This window comes from Gossypium hirsutum, chromosome A05, assembly GCF_007990345.1.
Source record: "Gossypium hirsutum isolate 1008001.06 chromosome A05, Gossypium_hirsutum_v2.1, whole genome shotgun sequence".
Classification (NCBI taxonomy): Eukaryota; Viridiplantae; Streptophyta; class Magnoliopsida; order Malvales; family Malvaceae; genus Gossypium; species Gossypium hirsutum.
This window is the reverse complement of record NC_053428.1, coordinates 50421340-50439206: the sequence shown is the minus strand read 5'-3', so window position 1 is coordinate 50439206 and position 17867 is coordinate 50421340. Positions and strand designations below refer to the sequence as shown.

The 17867-nt window shown below is 36.4% G+C and overlaps 1 long non-coding RNA gene and 1 other non-coding gene across 3 annotated transcripts; both read right to left on the bottom strand.

Annotated features, from left to right (window-relative positions):
- Window positions 1-1478: 1478 nt before the first annotated feature.
- Window positions 1479-1585, bottom strand: LOC121230081 (small nucleolar RNA R71). The gene has a single exon (XR_005928033.1). It is a non-coding gene; the product is annotated as a small nucleolar RNA R71 (small nucleolar RNA).
- A 4846-nt stretch (window positions 1586-6431) lies between these two features.
- Window positions 6432-8998, bottom strand: LOC107942684 (uncharacterized). 2 transcript variants are annotated; one of them, XR_005926842.1, is made up of 6 exons: window positions 8206-8998; window positions 8003-8115; window positions 7585-7608; window positions 6876-7001; window positions 6675-6798; window positions 6432-6575 (listed from the first exon to the last, which is right to left on the bottom strand). It is a non-coding gene; the product is annotated as an uncharacterized lncRNA (long non-coding RNA). The 2 variants fall into 2 exon arrangements; XR_005926843.1 differs by lacking the exons at window positions 7585-7608; window positions 8003-8115; window positions 8206-8998 and adding an exon at window positions 7099-7313.
- Window positions 8999-17867: the final 8869 nt, after the last annotated feature.

The following is a 17867-nucleotide window of genomic DNA, read 5'->3' as shown; positions in this document are numbered from 1 at the left end:
ACTAAATCCCCTAAATACCTAAGGGGAATGAAACCTAAGATGAATATTGTTATTGTTTTCTAAATCGTATGATAAATATTTAACTTGTTCTTAATTCTGTATTCTTAATTCTTGTTCTGATATCCCAGGATATTGATTCAAGGCACACTCTTATTCAGAGGAGGAATAGACCCTGTTTAAGAGTACATTTTTCATAATTAAGCGGAGTTGATTACGCGCCTAGAAATAGGGTGACAAGATTTTGCCGGATTAGGGTGAAACCTAATAAGGGGATCCATAGATCGAGTTAATGCAACCCTAGAGTGTTAATTAGAGAATAGTCTCAGCTATTCAATCTATGGATTAGACATTATTAGTCTTGAATAGGGATAATAACATAACTTAGGGATCTCTACGATACAAGTTGAATGAATAAATCGTCCGATTCAAAGCCAAAATAACAAGTAAAGTCTAGGTGGATTTTTCCTTAGGTATTGTCTCAAGTCAATCGATTTTCCCAAAAGCAATTCCCCAGTTCTTTTCTCTGTGCATTCTTAGTTTTAAATAATTAGTTAATTAAAACAAACCCTTTTATTCTTAGGCTAGATAATAAAAAGATAGTTATTACTAGTACTTTTGGTTCCCTTGGGTACGATATCCCGGTCTTGCCATTACTATACTATTGTTCGATAGGTGCGCTTGCCTTTTCGTCGTGATAATAGTTAGTCTAGGTTTGATCTTCATTATAAATATTTATTACTTGTTACGAATCACTGTGATCAAGTTTTTGGCGCCGTTGCCGGGGAACTGAAATATTAGAAACACTAAATTTTTATTACTTTAGCCATTTATTTTTTTTGCAAATTTATTTTCTTTTCTTATTTATTAATTTACCTTTTCTTTCTCTTGGCAGGTTTTTATAGTTTATGACTAGAAGAAACCCGTCAAGACCCTTACTTTTTGACGAAGAAATCGATCGAACAGTTCGTAGAAATCAAAGAGAAATAAGGCGTAATTTACGATACATAGAAAACGAACAAGAAGACAATACTCACCCTCCAACCAACGAGATGGCTGAAAACCAAGACAATCAGCTGTCTCCTTCAATTGCAGCTAATCAAAATCCTACTCCACGTACTATGTATGACTATGCTAAACCCTCTTTAACAGGAACTGAATCAAGTATAGTTAGACCTGCTATTGCTGCGAATAATTTTGAATTAAAACCTAACACTATTCAGATGATACAACAGTTTGTTCAGTTTGATGGCTTGCAGGATGAAGATCCCAACACTCACTTAGCAAATTTCCTGGAATTTTGCGATACATTCAAAATCAATGGTATTTCTGATAATGTCATCCGTCTTCAGTTATTTCCCTTCTCACTGAGAAACAAAGCTAAACAGTGGTTGAACTCGTTACCACGAGGGTCTATCACTACTTGGGAGCAAATGATCGAGAAATTTTTACTAAAATATTTTCTGTCAGCTAAAACGGCTAAATTACGCAATCATATCTCTTCTTTTGTGCAGATGGACTTAGAAACATTTTACGATGCATGGGAGGGATACAGGGATCTATTGAAAAGGTGCCCTCACCATGGGTTACCTCCATGGTTTCAAGTTCTAACGTTCTACAATGGTGTCAATCCCTCGACAAGACAAATGATTGACGCTGCTGCTGGCGGAGCTATCAACAATAAAACACCGGAAGATGCCTACGAATTCATAGAGGAGATTTCACTGAACAACTATCAGTGGCAAGTTTTGAGCACAAAGCCAACGAAAACAGCCGGCGTCTATAACATCGATTCAGTCACCATGCTGTCAAATCAGGTAGAACTTCTCAATAAAAAGATTGATAGCTTTCTTGGTTCTACGCAGGTACATCCAGTAATAAGGTGTGACTCAAGCGAAGGAAGCGTGCATACAGAATACCAATCCTTCAATCCTACAATCGAAGAGGAACAAATCAACTATATGGGTAACAATAACTTTAGACCTCAATATAACCCATACAGTAATACCTATAATGCAGGTTGGAGGAACCACCCAAATTTTTCCTGGGGAGGTCAAGGGAATCAAAAGCCACAAAATCCTCAGGGTTTTCAACAGCCACCTTATCATCAAGAGAAGAAACCGAACCTTGAGGAGATGCTCTCAAAATTCTTATCAATGTCAGAAACCCATTTCCAAAATACCGAGATAGGACTTAAAAATCAACAAGCATCGATCCAAGGACTCGAAACTTAGATAGGCCAGCTTTCCAAACTGATCCCTAAACGACCACAAGGTAGTTTGCCAAGTAATACCGAACCTAACCCAAGGGAACAACTCAATGAAATTAATACAAACAAATGGAAAGATGAGGTAGGTCAAAATACAAACAAACCAGTGACTGTCGAATATAAACCTCGTGTGCCATACCCTAACGCGACAAGGAAACACTGCTCAGACGAACAATTTGGTAAATTTCTTAAACTTTAGAAAAAATTACATATTAACTTACCGTTTATTGAAGCTTTGTCGCAGATGCCAAATGCAATTAAATTTTTAAAAGGGATTTTAGTAAATAAGCGGAAGTTGGACGATGCATCGCATGTGGAGCTAAATGCAGTCTACTTAGCTATTTTACAGAATAAGCTACCCCACAAATTGAAAGATTCAGGGAGTTACAATTCCTTCTTTAATTGGTAGTTTAGATATACGTCATGCATTAGCTGATTTAGGGGCTAGTATTAACGTAATTCCTTACAAAATTTTTAAGCAACTAGGTCTTGAGAAACCTAACCAAACTAGGATGATCATTCAATTGGCAGATAAAACTATAAGATTTCCTAGGGTATTATTGAAGATGTACTCGTGAAAGTAGATAAGTTCATATTCCCCGTTGATTTCGTTGTTGTAGACATAGAGAAGGATAATAACAACCCTTTGATTTTAGGGAGGCCCTTTTTAGCAATAGCTAAAACAATTATTGATTTTGGCACAAGTGAGCTTACACTTCGTGTGGGAGACGAAACCATCACCCTTCAAGCTCGTAATTCTGGCATCACATCGAACATTGAAGGTAATAGTCCACACCTATCTACTAAAACTGACAATATTACTTTGCCGAAATTAAGCTTCAAAAAAGTTCACGAGCGATGTTCCAGAAATGATAAAGGACACATTCATGAAGAACGAAGGCTACGAATAGAGGAGCTAGACGAATGCCGAGAACACAAACTGAGAACATATGATAAACCGAAACTGTGCAAAAACAAGCCTGATACCTCTCCTAATCAACTTAAGGTTGGCGGTACAGTCTTACTAGATGCCGTTGATCCTCACATTGTCACTACCACACCAAATGAGGAATCCCTCTTATGGTACTCAGTATTTTCCTATTCGGTACAGTTGAGGTGAGTCATCCCAAGTTCGGCACTTTTAAGGTAAACAACACCCGTTTAAAACCTTATTTTAAAACTGACAACAGGAATGAGGAGTATGAACTCCTCAAACCACCATGATCATTCAACAGAGAGGTAAGTCGATCTTAGACTATAAATAAGCGCTTCTCGGGAGGCAACTCGAGTACTAACCATTTTAAATTATTTTAAATTCAAATTTTAAACATTTAGGTCACTAACAGAGTATTTGAAACACAGGTTCCCAACACCATACGGCCTGTAACACGGCCGTGCTTACGGCCGTGTGTAGCAGCACGGTCGTACAAAAACAGGGTAAATGATTTCCCCAAAACACGAAATGTGATAAATCCCCACGGCTGTGCGACATGGCCGTGGGTGAATTTGATACGCACAGGGGCATGTGCCCCGGCCGTGCCACTTTAAAAATTAGAATAATTATCTTATCTTATTTTTCTTTTATTAAGTTTTTTTTAGACTCAATCATTTTTTTTAGATTCATTTGTTTTCCTTTTCAAAAAAAAACCGGCTTTCCTTCAGAGTCAAGCTTGCCATCCAGAGTTATCTCCAATACTCGATCTCGCCAATCCATGGATATTATTCGTTCTTAATACAAGAAGTTTCACGCCTCCCCATATCATATTTTTGTACTCTAATATCCATCTTTGTACATTGAGGGCAATGTACATCTTAAGTGTGGGGGTATTTATTAATGATTGCCTTGTTCTCTTGAAAAAGCTCTCACATCATACTTAGGTTAAATTTTGATTGGTTTTTAATTTTGATTGATATATCTTGAATTAAAACATAGGGATTTATGCATTGATTGTTCAAACTTTAAGTCATTAAAGAATCAAGCATGATAAGTTGATTTTTAAGAATTCAAAATTATAGGTTGTTTTCCCCAAGTCTAGGTATTACTTTGAATTGGAATTCACAAGTCTAAACATCAAAAAGCCATAATTTTTGTGAGATTTTTAAGCCTTTTGAGCATCTATTCATCCTTTCATGCTCACTTTTATTATTGCTTTGAGTGCATCAGTATTGAACTGTTATTCTAGAACTTGCTTGATTATGCATGTCGAGACCACACCATTTGATTTGATATATCAAAATGATTAAGGCAGTTAGGATTAATCCATTCATGCCATAAAGAAGCCTACCTCCACGATTAACCCCTAGTAAACCCCTTAATATTAACCATTAACCCATTATTGTTGAAATCCCCCAAATTAATTTGATCCCTATTTTCGTCGAGATCTGAGTTGGAAAAGTTGCTTAGCTATGTTTTTCTTCTTTATCTAACTTGTTCTTAAAAAAAAAACTATGTATACATATTAATAATTCCATATTCTGAGAAGAAGCTCTATAGTACGCAAGTGAAGGTTAACTTTTTCTAGTTAGGCAATTTTTCAATTCAATCTCGATTCTAACCCTTTCTTTCAGATTATGACCATACCCCCTAACCAAGCCGCACTACAACCCTCTAAAGACCTTTTGATTGATGTATCATCTTAAATTATAGTGGTGGAGATTTGATTTTCATGCAAGCCTATGGTAATGACTTTTCATTATTGACTATTGCGTGCTTCATTTATTGTCCTTAAACACCTCGAGTGATTTGAGTGAATCTTTAGTGAGGATGTGAAACTCTATGATATTCTGAATCAAAGGTAATTACTTAGATGCGGAGGGACACCTATGTTTGCATGATTAAATACTCAACTTGGAATGTTTGAAACTTTTATGTTCTTTTAGTTGAACTCTCAATGTATGATTACCTATAGATTATTTTGAGATATTATCGATAAGAATTATAAGTTGAGAAGAATTTATTTTGATTATGAGTTGAGGATTTTGCTTGAGGACAAGCAAATGCTTAAGTGTGGGGGTATTTGATAAATCGTAAATTATACATATTTTTACCCCACGTTTAATGCATTTTATGGATGATTTCTCATTAGAATTAGTGAATTTGATGCTCCTAATGTTTTAATTTCATATTTTATACTTAGGAGATCATAGGAGAGTGAAAAGAACGAGAAACAGGCCAAAAAAGGAGAAAATGGGCCAAAGTACGAAATCAGCACGGCCTGGACCTCCTCACACGGGCAGACCACATGGCCGTGTCAATTTGGCAAGCTCGAACACGGCCTGAAGTAAATGAACATAGGCGTGTCACACGGGCGTGTCCCTACCGAGCCCAAGTTGAGTCTAATTTGGAAAAGGACAATTTTGAGGGTTTTTAGGCATTCCAAAGCCTATAAATATGCACTAGAGGAGGAGAAAAGGGGAGACCGAGAAAAGGGGTAAGGAATTACCCCAAGGAAGCCGATTGATCCATCTCAGAAGCCGAATTCATCATCAAGACTGAAGATCTCTCCTCAATTCCCCTCCAGGAGTTTTGGGTTTTCTTTATGTTTTGTATTCTTTATTCTTCTGAGATGTTTTCTTATTTAGTTATGAACTAAATCCCCTAAATACCTAAGGGGAATGAAACCTAAGACGAATCTTGTTATTGTTCTCTGAATCGTATGATAAATATTTAACTTGTTCTTAATTATGTGTTCTTAATTCTTGTTCTGATATCCCAGGATACTGATTCAAGACACGCTCTTATTCAAAGGAGGAATAGACCACTACAAGAAAATAGACTTTTAGCGGCGTTGTTTTTGGCCTTTAGCGGCGCTTTCACAAGCGCCGCAAAAAACGCCTCTATAGCTGATGCCGCTAAGGTTTGCGGCGTTTATTTAAAAAAACGCTACTAAAAGTCATGACCTTTAGCGGCGCTTTTCCCACAAATGCCGCTAAAAGTCATTAAATTTAAAAAATATATATTATAAAATATTATGAAGGTCATGAAAAATTAAATTTATTATCAAAATATTGAGAAGAATAATATCCATGATATAAATATTCTATTAAAAGTCATTACCAAATTAAATTTTCTATTAAAATTGTAACTAAAAATATTAAAATAAAAATAAAAATTTAGAATCAAAACTAAAATAAATAATAAAAATTAGATTAAAATATAAAGATATCAATGAAATAAGGACTTAAATCATAACCATGTAAAATATAAGATATTATCATCAAGATTTACATCCTCATCTTGCTCAAATTTTGGTGGCTTGTACCCTTTCTTGAACCATTCATCTTGTAGAATTTTAGGAATAGTTAAACGCTGCCGAAAAGAACATGCAGAATTTCAACCAAAATGCACGCGCTAAAGCTTATATTGTGATCAAAGATTGCATGTAATCATAAATTTTTTGAAACTTACGGTAAGAGGGTTTGGATCAAGAATACGCTAATCAAATTCCTGGCACCAGATCTGGAGGGTACTTACTTTCTTATACAAGCCTATAAGAAAACCATGATGGACAGCTGAAAGAAGCCTCCCAGATCTGAAATTTATCAAGGTACAAACAATTTTAATGAAGTTCTCATCTAAAAAGACTGGCCAAATCTGGAGGGTACTTACTTTCTTATACAAGCCTATAAGGCTTGGCTCATCAAAAGGCAAATAACCAGCCATGAGAACAAAGAGAATAACTCCGCAAGACCAAATATCAGATGATGAACCATCATAACCTTTAACTTTGAGCACCTGAAAATAAAAATATCAGATACCAAAAAGAAAAGGCAAAAAAAAAGAAAAGTTGCAGCAATACAGCTAATTATTTTCTAAGTTCATGAGTGAAAACCTCTAGAGCAACATAATTTGGAGTCCCACAAGCAGTGTAAAAAATGAAAAAAGAAATGCAGTCAACTGGCTCACTGTAAACTTAACAGCAGACTTTGAAGAGAAAACAAAAGTGAAAATCATGTGATTAGCAATCAAACATTGTTACATCAGTAATCAATCATTATTGACGGGGTTGGCTTAGGGAAATCATGTGATTAGAGAGTATAACGGCACAAAAATAGAAGGATAAGAAAAACTATGGAATATATTTGTCTCATATAGCATGATATAAGGCATAACATCTGTTAAAATAAAGTTGACACCTAAATGAAAGCAATAGCAGCAACAACGGTGAAAAACCCAGCAGAGAGGGTTGTTTTCATGCTAAAATTAGAGGTTATCTAAAAGGCATAGAAAAACAAATGTAAAATTTCTTTGTATTAAGTTACTTGGTCCCATATTCCAATAAATACATCCATCCATGACAAAGAAACAGGAAACTGACCTGTAAAGGAAGCATTGCTCAGTCCTGCATTAATTAAAGATAGAATCATAAAATTAGCTTAATTCTACTGGGCAAAATTGCCAAAGATCACATGTAATTCCTGTTTTAAGTAAATTTGAAGCCTTAAGGGATGGTACAAGTTACTAATATCAATGTAATTCCAGTTCATGGCTGTTATAATGGTATTGTACAAGTAAAAAATAACTTTGCTCATGTAATGATGAAAATGCCCCATCCAAGTTCAATTAGTTGCTGACAAACTCAAAAGAGCTCATATGACTATTACAATACAGATATACAGAGAAAGAGCAAGTTCTACCTTCTAAAATAGGACTAGCCTATTAAGTTATTGGTCATTCTTTAGCTAAAAAAATTCAATCATCATTATTTAGTTAGTTGACAAAAGGCTGCAACTTACATGCTGCAATTGATTCTAAAAGCCATGTGTGACCAATGACTTGTCCACCTAATTTTGTGGCTATATCCTGTGCTTCACTAACCCTCTGCCAAATAATCAAACAGCTTTGGTGCCTGCAAGAGAAAGAAGTTAATTATTTGCAAAAGTAACATTACCAACTTGAAAAACTAGAGCACACTTGAGCTCAAAAGAGTAAGACTCACATTATCCAATACCCTGAGTCTGCCAGTTTTAGGACCATCACAACACCCATGGTTGTCAAGACTAATTTCATCAATCATGAAACTTTTAACACCAAAAAGAATCAATTAATGGGAAATTTCAGTACTTGCAAAAATATCATCAGTATACGAGTTTACCTTTCAGCACAATAAAACACATACGCAAGTCAAAGATATAATTATTAAAAAAGATAACTACTCAACAGAAAAATGAGTTTCATCTAATCTAACCTTTTCCTCAGGAGACAAAGCAGATCCACAGAAAAATAGACAATCTTTTTTTTTTAATTTAAGTTTAATTAAATATTAAAATTCTTAACAATTTAAATAGTAACTCCTACTTTTAGAAACCATTGAAGTTTAATATTTGGAACTTGTATTAATAGCAATAATGCTTCTAGAAAAGCACAGCAGAAATAGCATCTACCTCTCATGAGTTTCATCAATACACTAAAATGGGAGCTATTTAAATCTAATTGCCAAAGGACAATTTTTTAACTTATGAATCTACCAAGTTGGGGGGTTTGCCTTTACAAACAAAGGCTGAACTTGGGGGAACTTTATCATGTGTGATGTTCATTTGCAAAATCAAAGTTAGTAAAAATATAAACCATCCTCTTTGTTTTGATCCTGTATTTGAACTATCTGAATTACAAACTAACAAATAAGTCTGTCGATGACTACGATTGTTCAACATGATTAGTACTCGTATCAGGGCAAGATTGTGCTTGTAGAAGCTCCAATCGGTTGAATGGTGGTGCGAATTGTAGTATGTAGTCCTCATCTGAATCCAACAAAAGAAAAAGAACAATCACACAGTCATTAAAAAAATAAAGAGTGAATAAAATTCTCAACAAGTATGATGTAACGCCCCCACGCCCGAGACCATCGCCGGAGTCGAGTATGAGGTGTTACTAAGCTTAGTTTAACATTTTTAGAACTTTGGATTATTGTTTCTACATTCACAGCTTTTAAGCTACTTGCGTCACAGTCACAAGAAAAATCATATCTCGAGTTACGGAACTTAAAATCAAGATCCGTAAATTTTTCCTGAATCTAGACTCATATACCTATCTACTAAATTTTTTCTAGAATTTTTGGTTGGGCCAATTAGTACAGTTTATTAGTTAAAGTTACCCCTGTTTCAGGACTCGACTAGTCTGACCTCTGTTTACTACGAACCACATTTCTCTCTGTAAAACATTCATATGACTATAAGATTTGTTTTTACTAAAACTAGACTCAATAAGGATTCTGAGGATATAAAATATACCACCTAATTATATCTTTATAATTTATAATGAATTTCTAAAGTTGGAGCAGGGGATTCAAAAACTGCTATGACCCTGTTTCACTAAAATTCAAATATCTTCTAACATATAATTCCTTTACCTGTTTCATTTGTTTCATGTGAAACTAGACATAATAATCTTAAATTTGATATGTATTCCATCACCAAATTCAATTTCTATAATTTTTAATAAATTTTCAAACTCGCATCAGTGTTGCTGCAGTATTCTGTTTATGGCAAATTTCATCCTTTTTATGAGTTTTTATGCACTAAGTATCTTAATAGTTTTCCTTGACATCAAACATAATCTACACTAACCATTTTCATAATTTATCATTATCAAGCATTTCCTCAACCATTCCACAACCATACCATAAGATCATTTACACAAAATAGGTATATTGCTATACATGCCATACTTAAATTTACAAGCCATTTACCAAAAGTCTTCCGGATAGTGTGACTGAGCCTTCGACCTATCCCTACTCTTGAGCTGACTTGTCCAAAACTACAATGAGTAAGAAGGAGGGAGTAAGCATAAATGCTTAGCAAGTTCATATGCAAATAATAAGTAACATAACAAACAGTTATACCAATCAACATTAGCATACATCACTAAAACACATATCACATTTCTGATCATTTTTCATCATCTTATTACCTTATAGTGGTTGTATTAATACTCAACCCGAGGGTTAAATACATACCTGTCCAAAATATCCATTTCACATCACTCACCAATACTTCTCTTTACATCTCGAATATTCCTCCATTGAGTAGAACTTTACCCGTTGAACACATCGGAATATAATTCGGATACATGGATAATTTGCATATAAGTGCCACATATTCAATCAAGCAATCATGTAACCCGCCCATAAGCGAACTCGGACTCAACTCAACGAGCTCGGGCGTTCGCATCCATAAGTGAACTCGAACTCAACTCAACGACTTCGGATGCCTAGTTACATCTCACGAACTCGGACTCAACTCAACGAGTTCGGACATTCGCATCCATAAGTGAACTCGGACTCAACTCAACGAGTTCGGATGCTCAACCATCCTAGTGACATGTACTTGTATCCTAATCTATTCCTAAGGTTCAAACGGGCTTTTTCCTCGAACACTTATCCTTGCCGTCTTCCGTAGAATGCCGAAATCAATACTCGGTAACAATTATATTTAACAAGTAGTTCACATAATTTACATATTATTTGAAATTAACCACAAAGCATACATTTCATAATAAAATTTAGCATAACATATAATTAACATCAATAACTTAAAAATAACCATTATGCTACATTATTTACACATGAACTTACCTTGGTACCAAAATACAAAGATTTTGCAATTTAGTCCACAATCTTTTCTTTTCCTCGATTGAGGTTGATTCCACGTCTTTCTTGATCTAAAATAACACATTTAGCTTATTTAATACTCACATTATCAAATTAATCCTTAACTCAAATTTTGGCAAAATTACAATTTTACCCTTAAACTTTTGCATATTTACATTTTTGCCCCTAGGCTCGGGATTAAACTTTATTCCTTATTCTTATGTTTTACAACATGCTGATCACTTTTCTCTTCTATGGAAACATCAAATTCTCACTCTAACATGTACTTATGACTATTAGGTATTTTTACCGATTAAGCCCTTTTACTCGTTTTCACTCAAAACCGAGTAGCACAAGTTGTCTAACATAATTTAGAACCCCATATTCTATCATAAAACATCAAAATACACAAATTTTACCTATGGGTATTTTTCCAAATATGAACCCTAAGTTGAATTATTGTTAGCATAAGCTTAATCGAGCTACCGGGATCTCAAAAACGTAAAAATCATTAAAAACGGGGCTTGGAATCACTTACTATGGAGCTTGGAAGCTTGAAACAAACCCTAGCTATGGAGAACCCTTGAAATTTCAGCCTAATGAAGAAGATGGACAAAAATTGGCTTTTAATTTTGTTTTTAATTCATTTTAATAACTAAATGACCAAAATACCCTTACTACTAAACTTTCCAAAAATTCCTTCCATGTCCTAATTTTGTCCATGAACTTAAAATTGGTAAAATTTCTATTTAAGACCTCCTAATTAATATTCCAAAACAATTTCATACTAAAACTTCTAGAATGCAAGTTTTGCAACTTATTCGATTTAGTCCCTACTTTCAATTTAAGCACTTTAGGCATAGAATTTCATCACGAAATTTTCACACAATCATGCAATCATATCATAAACCTCAAAATAATTATAAAATAATTATTTCTATCTCGAATTTGTGGTCACGAAACCACTATTTCGATTAGGCCCTAATTCGGGATATTACAACTCTCCCCCCCTTTAAGGATTTTCGTCCTCGAAAATCTTACCTGTAAACAGATATGGGTATTGATTTCTCATAGTTTCTTCAGATTCCCATGTAGCTTTTTCTACTCCATGCCTTTGCCACAACACCTTCACAAGTGCAACATTTTTATTCCTTAGTTGTTTGACCTCTCGAGCTAAAATCTTAATCGGTTCTTCTTCGTAGGTCATATCTGGTTGTAGTTCAATTTCTATCGGTGAAACTACATGTGAAGGATCCGAACGATACCGACGTAACATAGATACGTGGAACACATCATGAATCTTCTCTAGTTCAGGTGGTAATGCTAGCCGATATGCTACCGGTCCAACTTTTTCAATTACTTCATACGGCCCAATAAAACACGGACTTAATTTGCCCTTCCGTCCAAATATAAGGACTTTCTTCCACGGAGACACCTTTAAAAATACTTTATCACCAACTTGAAATTCAAGTCCTTTCGTTTTAAATCTGCATAAGATTTCTGTCTATTTGAAGCAGCTTTCAAACAATCTCGAATTACCTTCACTTTTTCTTCAGTTTCTTTTATTAGATCAACTCCATAAATCTGATTTTCCTTGAGTTCAGTCCAATACAAAGGCGTTCGACACTTACGACCATACAATGCTTCATAAGGTGCCATTTCCAAGCTCGTCTAATAACTATTATTGTAAGCAAATTCCACCAACGGTAAGTATCTTTCCCAACTTCCTTGAAATTCCAATACACAACATCTAAGCATATCTTCAAGAATCTGAATTATTCTTTCTGATTGTCCATCAGTTTGTGGATGAAAAGCAGTACTGGAATTTAACTTCGTACCTAACGCGTGTTGCAACTTTTGCCAAAACCGCGAGGTAAACCTTGGATCTCTATCTGAAATAATCGATAATGGTATTCCGTGTAATCTAACAATTTCTCTAATATACAGTTCAGCCAACTTGTTAAAAGAATAATCTGTACGTACCGGGATAAAATGAGCCGACTTAGTTAATCTGTCAACTATTGCCCAGATGGCATCTTTCTTTCTTGGAGTCAATGGCAATCCTGAAACAAAATCCATAGTAATCCGATCCCATTTCCATTCAGGAACCATAATAGGCTGAAGTAATCCCGAAGGTACTTGGTGTTCAGCTTTCACCTGTTGAAAAATTAAGCATTTGGACACAAACTCTGATATATCTCTTTTCATTCCATTCCACCAATACATTTTCTTCAAGTCATTATACATTTTCGTACTACCCGGATGAATCGAGAAATAACCACTATGTGTTTCCTGTAGGATCTTTTGAATCAATTCCTCATTCTTCGGTACACAAATTCGATCTTTAAACATTAAGCACCCATCAGCACCAATTCTGAAATTTGATCCCTATCAGCTTCACACTATTTTCTTTTGGCTAGCAAATCTTGATCATTTTTCTGAGTTTCAGAAATCTCTTGTAAAAACATAGGTCTTGCTCTTAACTCTGCTAGAATCGAACCATCATCTGACACTTTCAACTGAGTGTTCATAACTCTCAAAGCAAACAACAACTTTCTGCTCAAAGCATCAGCAACCACATTCGCTTTTCCCGGATGATAATCGATAACAAGCTCGTAATCTTTCAATAACTCCAACCATCTTCGCTGTCTCAAATTCAAGTCTTTTTGTGACATCAAGTACTTAAGACTTTTGTGGTCGGTATATACCCGACATTTTTCACCATACAAATAATGTCGCCAAATTTTCAAAGCAAACACCACCGCAGCCAATTCCAAATCGTGAGTAGGATAATTCCTCTCATGAGGTTTTAACTGCCTCGAAGCATATGCCACCACTTTTCCTTCCTGCATGAGCACACACCCCAAACCATTTAGAGAAGCATCACTATACACCACAAATTCTTTACCTAATTCGGGTTGTACTAACACTAGTGCCTCTGTTAATAACTTTTTCAATTCTTCAAAACTCTGTTGACATTCTTCCGTCCATTCAAATTTAACATCCTTTCGGAGTAATCTAGTTATAGGAGCAGCAATTATAGAAAATCCATTTACAAACCGCCAATAATACCCAGCTAGCCCCAAAAAACTTCTAACTTCAGTTACATTTTTCGGTGGTTTCCAATCAACAATGGCTGAAATTTTACTAGGATCAACCCGTATACCATCACCTGAAACAATATGACCCAAAAATCCAACTTCCCGGAGCCAAAATTCACTTTTACTAAACTTAGCATACAGTTGCTTATCTCTCAAAGTTTGCAAAATTATCCTCAAATGCTCAGCATGCTCTGTCTCATCTTTTGAATAAATTAAAATATCATCTATAAACACCACAACAAATATGTCCAAGTATGGCTGAAATATGCGATTCATTAAATCCATAAACACAACAGGAGCATTTGTCAATCCGAATGGCATAACTAAAAATTCATAATGACCATACCTTGTTCTAAAAGCAGTTTTAGGCACATCCGACTCTTTTACCCGCAGTTGGTAATACCCAGATCTCAAGTCAATCTTTGAAAACCATGTCGCTCCTTTTAGCTGATCAAACAAATCATCAATTCTTGGCAACAGATACTTCTTTTTGATTGTCACCTTGTTTAACTGCCGATAATCAACACACAACCTCATAGAACCATCCTTCTTTTTCACAAATAACACGGGAGCACCCCAAGGTGAAAAACTCGGTCTCACAAAACCTTTATCAGTCAACTCTTGCAACTGCGACTTTAATTCCTTCAACTCTGCTGGTGCCATTCTATACGGAGCAATCGAAATCGGAGTTGTTCCTGGTATCAAATCAATACCAAATTCTACTTCCCTGACTGGAGGCAAACCCGGCAATTCTTCTGGAAATACGTCCGTAAATTCACACACAACCGGCACTGATTCAACTTTCTTTTCAACTTCTTTTGTATTAATTACATACGCCAAATAAGCTTCATAACCCTTTCTCAAATTCTTCTGGAAATACGGCCACTACTCATTGGGGGGAAATTTGACATGCAAGTCCCCCCCTTTTTCCACATGCACTAATAGGTCCTTACGCATTGACCTATCACATTTTAAAATTTTCTCACATAAGTCCTATTGACTAAATTCACATGTAATCGACTAAATCGAAGCTTGAAATTTTCACACATTCATAATTACATATTCTAGACAATAAATATCACATTCAAACATTTCGGTGACTCGGTTTAGCGGTCCCGAAACCACTTCCCGACTAGGGTCAATTTTGGGCTGTCACAACTCTCCCCCACTTAAGAAATTTTCGTCCCCGAAAATCTTACCGGTAAATTGGTTTGGGTATCGTTCTTTCATCGAGCTCTCGGTTTCCCAAGTAGCTTCCTCGATCCCGTGTTTGAGCCATAACACCTTCACTAACGGAACCCTTTTGTTTCGCAACTCCTTCACTTCACGAGCTAGGATACGCATCGGTTCTTCTTCATAACTCATATCGGCTTGAATTTCAACCTCTGATGGGCTAATTATGTGCGATGGATCAGATCGATAGCGTCGAAGCATCGAAACATGAAAGACGTCGTGAATCTTTTCAAGCTCAGGGGGCAAAATCAATCTATACGCAATCGGACCAACTCGTTCGGAGATTTCGTACGGCCCAATGAATCTCGGGCTCAACTTGCCCTTACGGCCAAATCTGAGTACCTTTTTCCAAGGCGAAACTTTAAGAAACACCTTATCTCCCACCTGATATTCAATGTCTTTTCGTTTCAAATCCGCATACGATTTCTGACGATCTGTGGCTACCTTCAGATTTTCACGGATTACCTTTACTTTCTGTTCGGCATCTTTAATCAAATCAACTCCGAAAATTTTACTTTCACCGAGCTCGGTCCAAAACAATGATGTACGGCATTTACGACCGTACAAAGCCTCGTAAGGTGCCATCTTAATACTTGATTGAAAACTATTGTTGTAAGCGAATTCAATCAAAGGTAAATACCGTTCCCTTGAACTACTGAACTCGAGGATGCAACATCTCAACATATCCTCAAGTATCTGAATTATCCGCTCGGATTGACCATCGGTTTGGGGGTGAAAAGCAGTGCTAAAATGCAGCTTGGTACCCAAAGCTTCTTGCAATTTCTTCCAAAATCGTGAGGTGAATCTCGGATCTCTATCCGACACGATAGAAATAGGTACCCCGTGTAATCTCACAATTTGAGAAACATACAATTCAGCTAGTTTATCCAATGAAAAATCCGTACGCACGGGGATAAAGTGAGCCGACTTAGTCAGTCTATCAACAACAACCCAAATCGCATCCTTCTTACTTGCTGACAATGGCAGTCCGGACACAAAGTCCATTGTGACTCGATCCCATTTCCACTCGGGTATCATGATCGGCTGAAGTAATCCTGAAGGCACTTATGTTCCGCTTTCACTTGTTGACATATTAAACATCTCGAAACAAAGTCGGAGATGTCTCGTTTCATACCATGCCACCAAAATCGACGTTTCAAATCGTTGTACATTTTCGTACTCCCCGGGTGAATTGACATTCGGCTACAATGGGCTTCGTTCAAAATCATCGAAATGAGTTCCGAATTCCTTGGAACACACAAACGACTTCTGAACCTCAAACAATCATCATCACCAATTTGAAACTCCGATTCCTTATTCGGAACACACTCAGCCCGTTTTGCAACCAATTCATCATCAACTTTCTGAGCTTCACGAATTTGATGAATCAATAATGGTTTGGCTTTTAATTCAGCTACTAACACATTGTCAGGTAGAACAGACAAGTGCACATTCATCGCTCGTAAAGCAAACAATGATTTCCGGCTTAAGGCGTCCGCAACCACATTAGCCTTTCCCGGGTGGTAATCAATGTCAAGCTCGTAATCTTTCAACAACTCAAGCCAACGTCTTTGTCGCAGATTTAAGTCTCTTTGAGTCATCAAATATTTGAGACTTTTGTGATCCGAAAATACATGGCACTTTTCACCAAATAAGTAATGTCGCCATATTTTTAAAGCAAATACAATGGCAGCTAGTTCAAGATCATGGGTCGAATAATTTTTCTCATGTGGCTTTAATTGTCTCGACGCATAGGCCACCACTCGACCTTCTTGCATCAATACGCAACCCAACCCAAGTAGGGATGCGTCACTATAAATGACAAACTCTTTGCCAGATTCGGGTTGCACTAAAATTGGAGCTTCAGTCAAATAAGTTTTTAGTTGATCAAAACTTTTCTGACATTTCTCTGTCCATTCGAACTTAACATCCTTTTGAAGTAGCTTTGTCATTGGTGTGGCTATCATCGAGAAACCTTTGACAAATCGTCGATAATAACCGGCGAGCCCCAGGAAGCTCCGAACTTCGGTAATATTTCTTGGAGGCTTCCAGTTAAGTATGGTTGAAATTTTGCTCGGGTCAACTCGAATACCCGATGCGGATACCACATGACCCAAGAAGCTAACCTCTCTTAACCAGAACTCACACTTACTGAACTTAGCATATAACTGCTTATCCCGCAAAATTTGCAACACTAGTCTCAGGTGCTCAGCATGTTCGGTCTCATCTCTTGAATAGACCAATATGTCATCAATGAACACAACTACGAACCGATCCAAATATGGTCTGAAGATCCGATTCATCAAATCCATAAATACCGCAGGGGCATTAGTGAGCCCAAACGGCATCACTAAGAATTCGTAGTGACCATATCTCATTCTGAATGCAGTTTTGGGTATGTCCGAATCTCGAATTCGCAACTGATAATAGCCCGATCTCAAATCTATTTTTGAGAACACTGAGGCTCCCTTCAGTTGGTCGAACAAATCATCGATACGCGGTAACGGATATTTGTTCTTTATGGTCACTTTATTCAGCTGACGATAGTCAATGCACAACCTCATGGTTCCGTCCTTCTTTTTCACAAACAATACTGGTGCACCCCAAGGTGAGAAACTTGGTCGAGCAAAACCTCTATCCGTCAATTCTTGCAACTGAGCTTTCAACTCTTTTAACTCG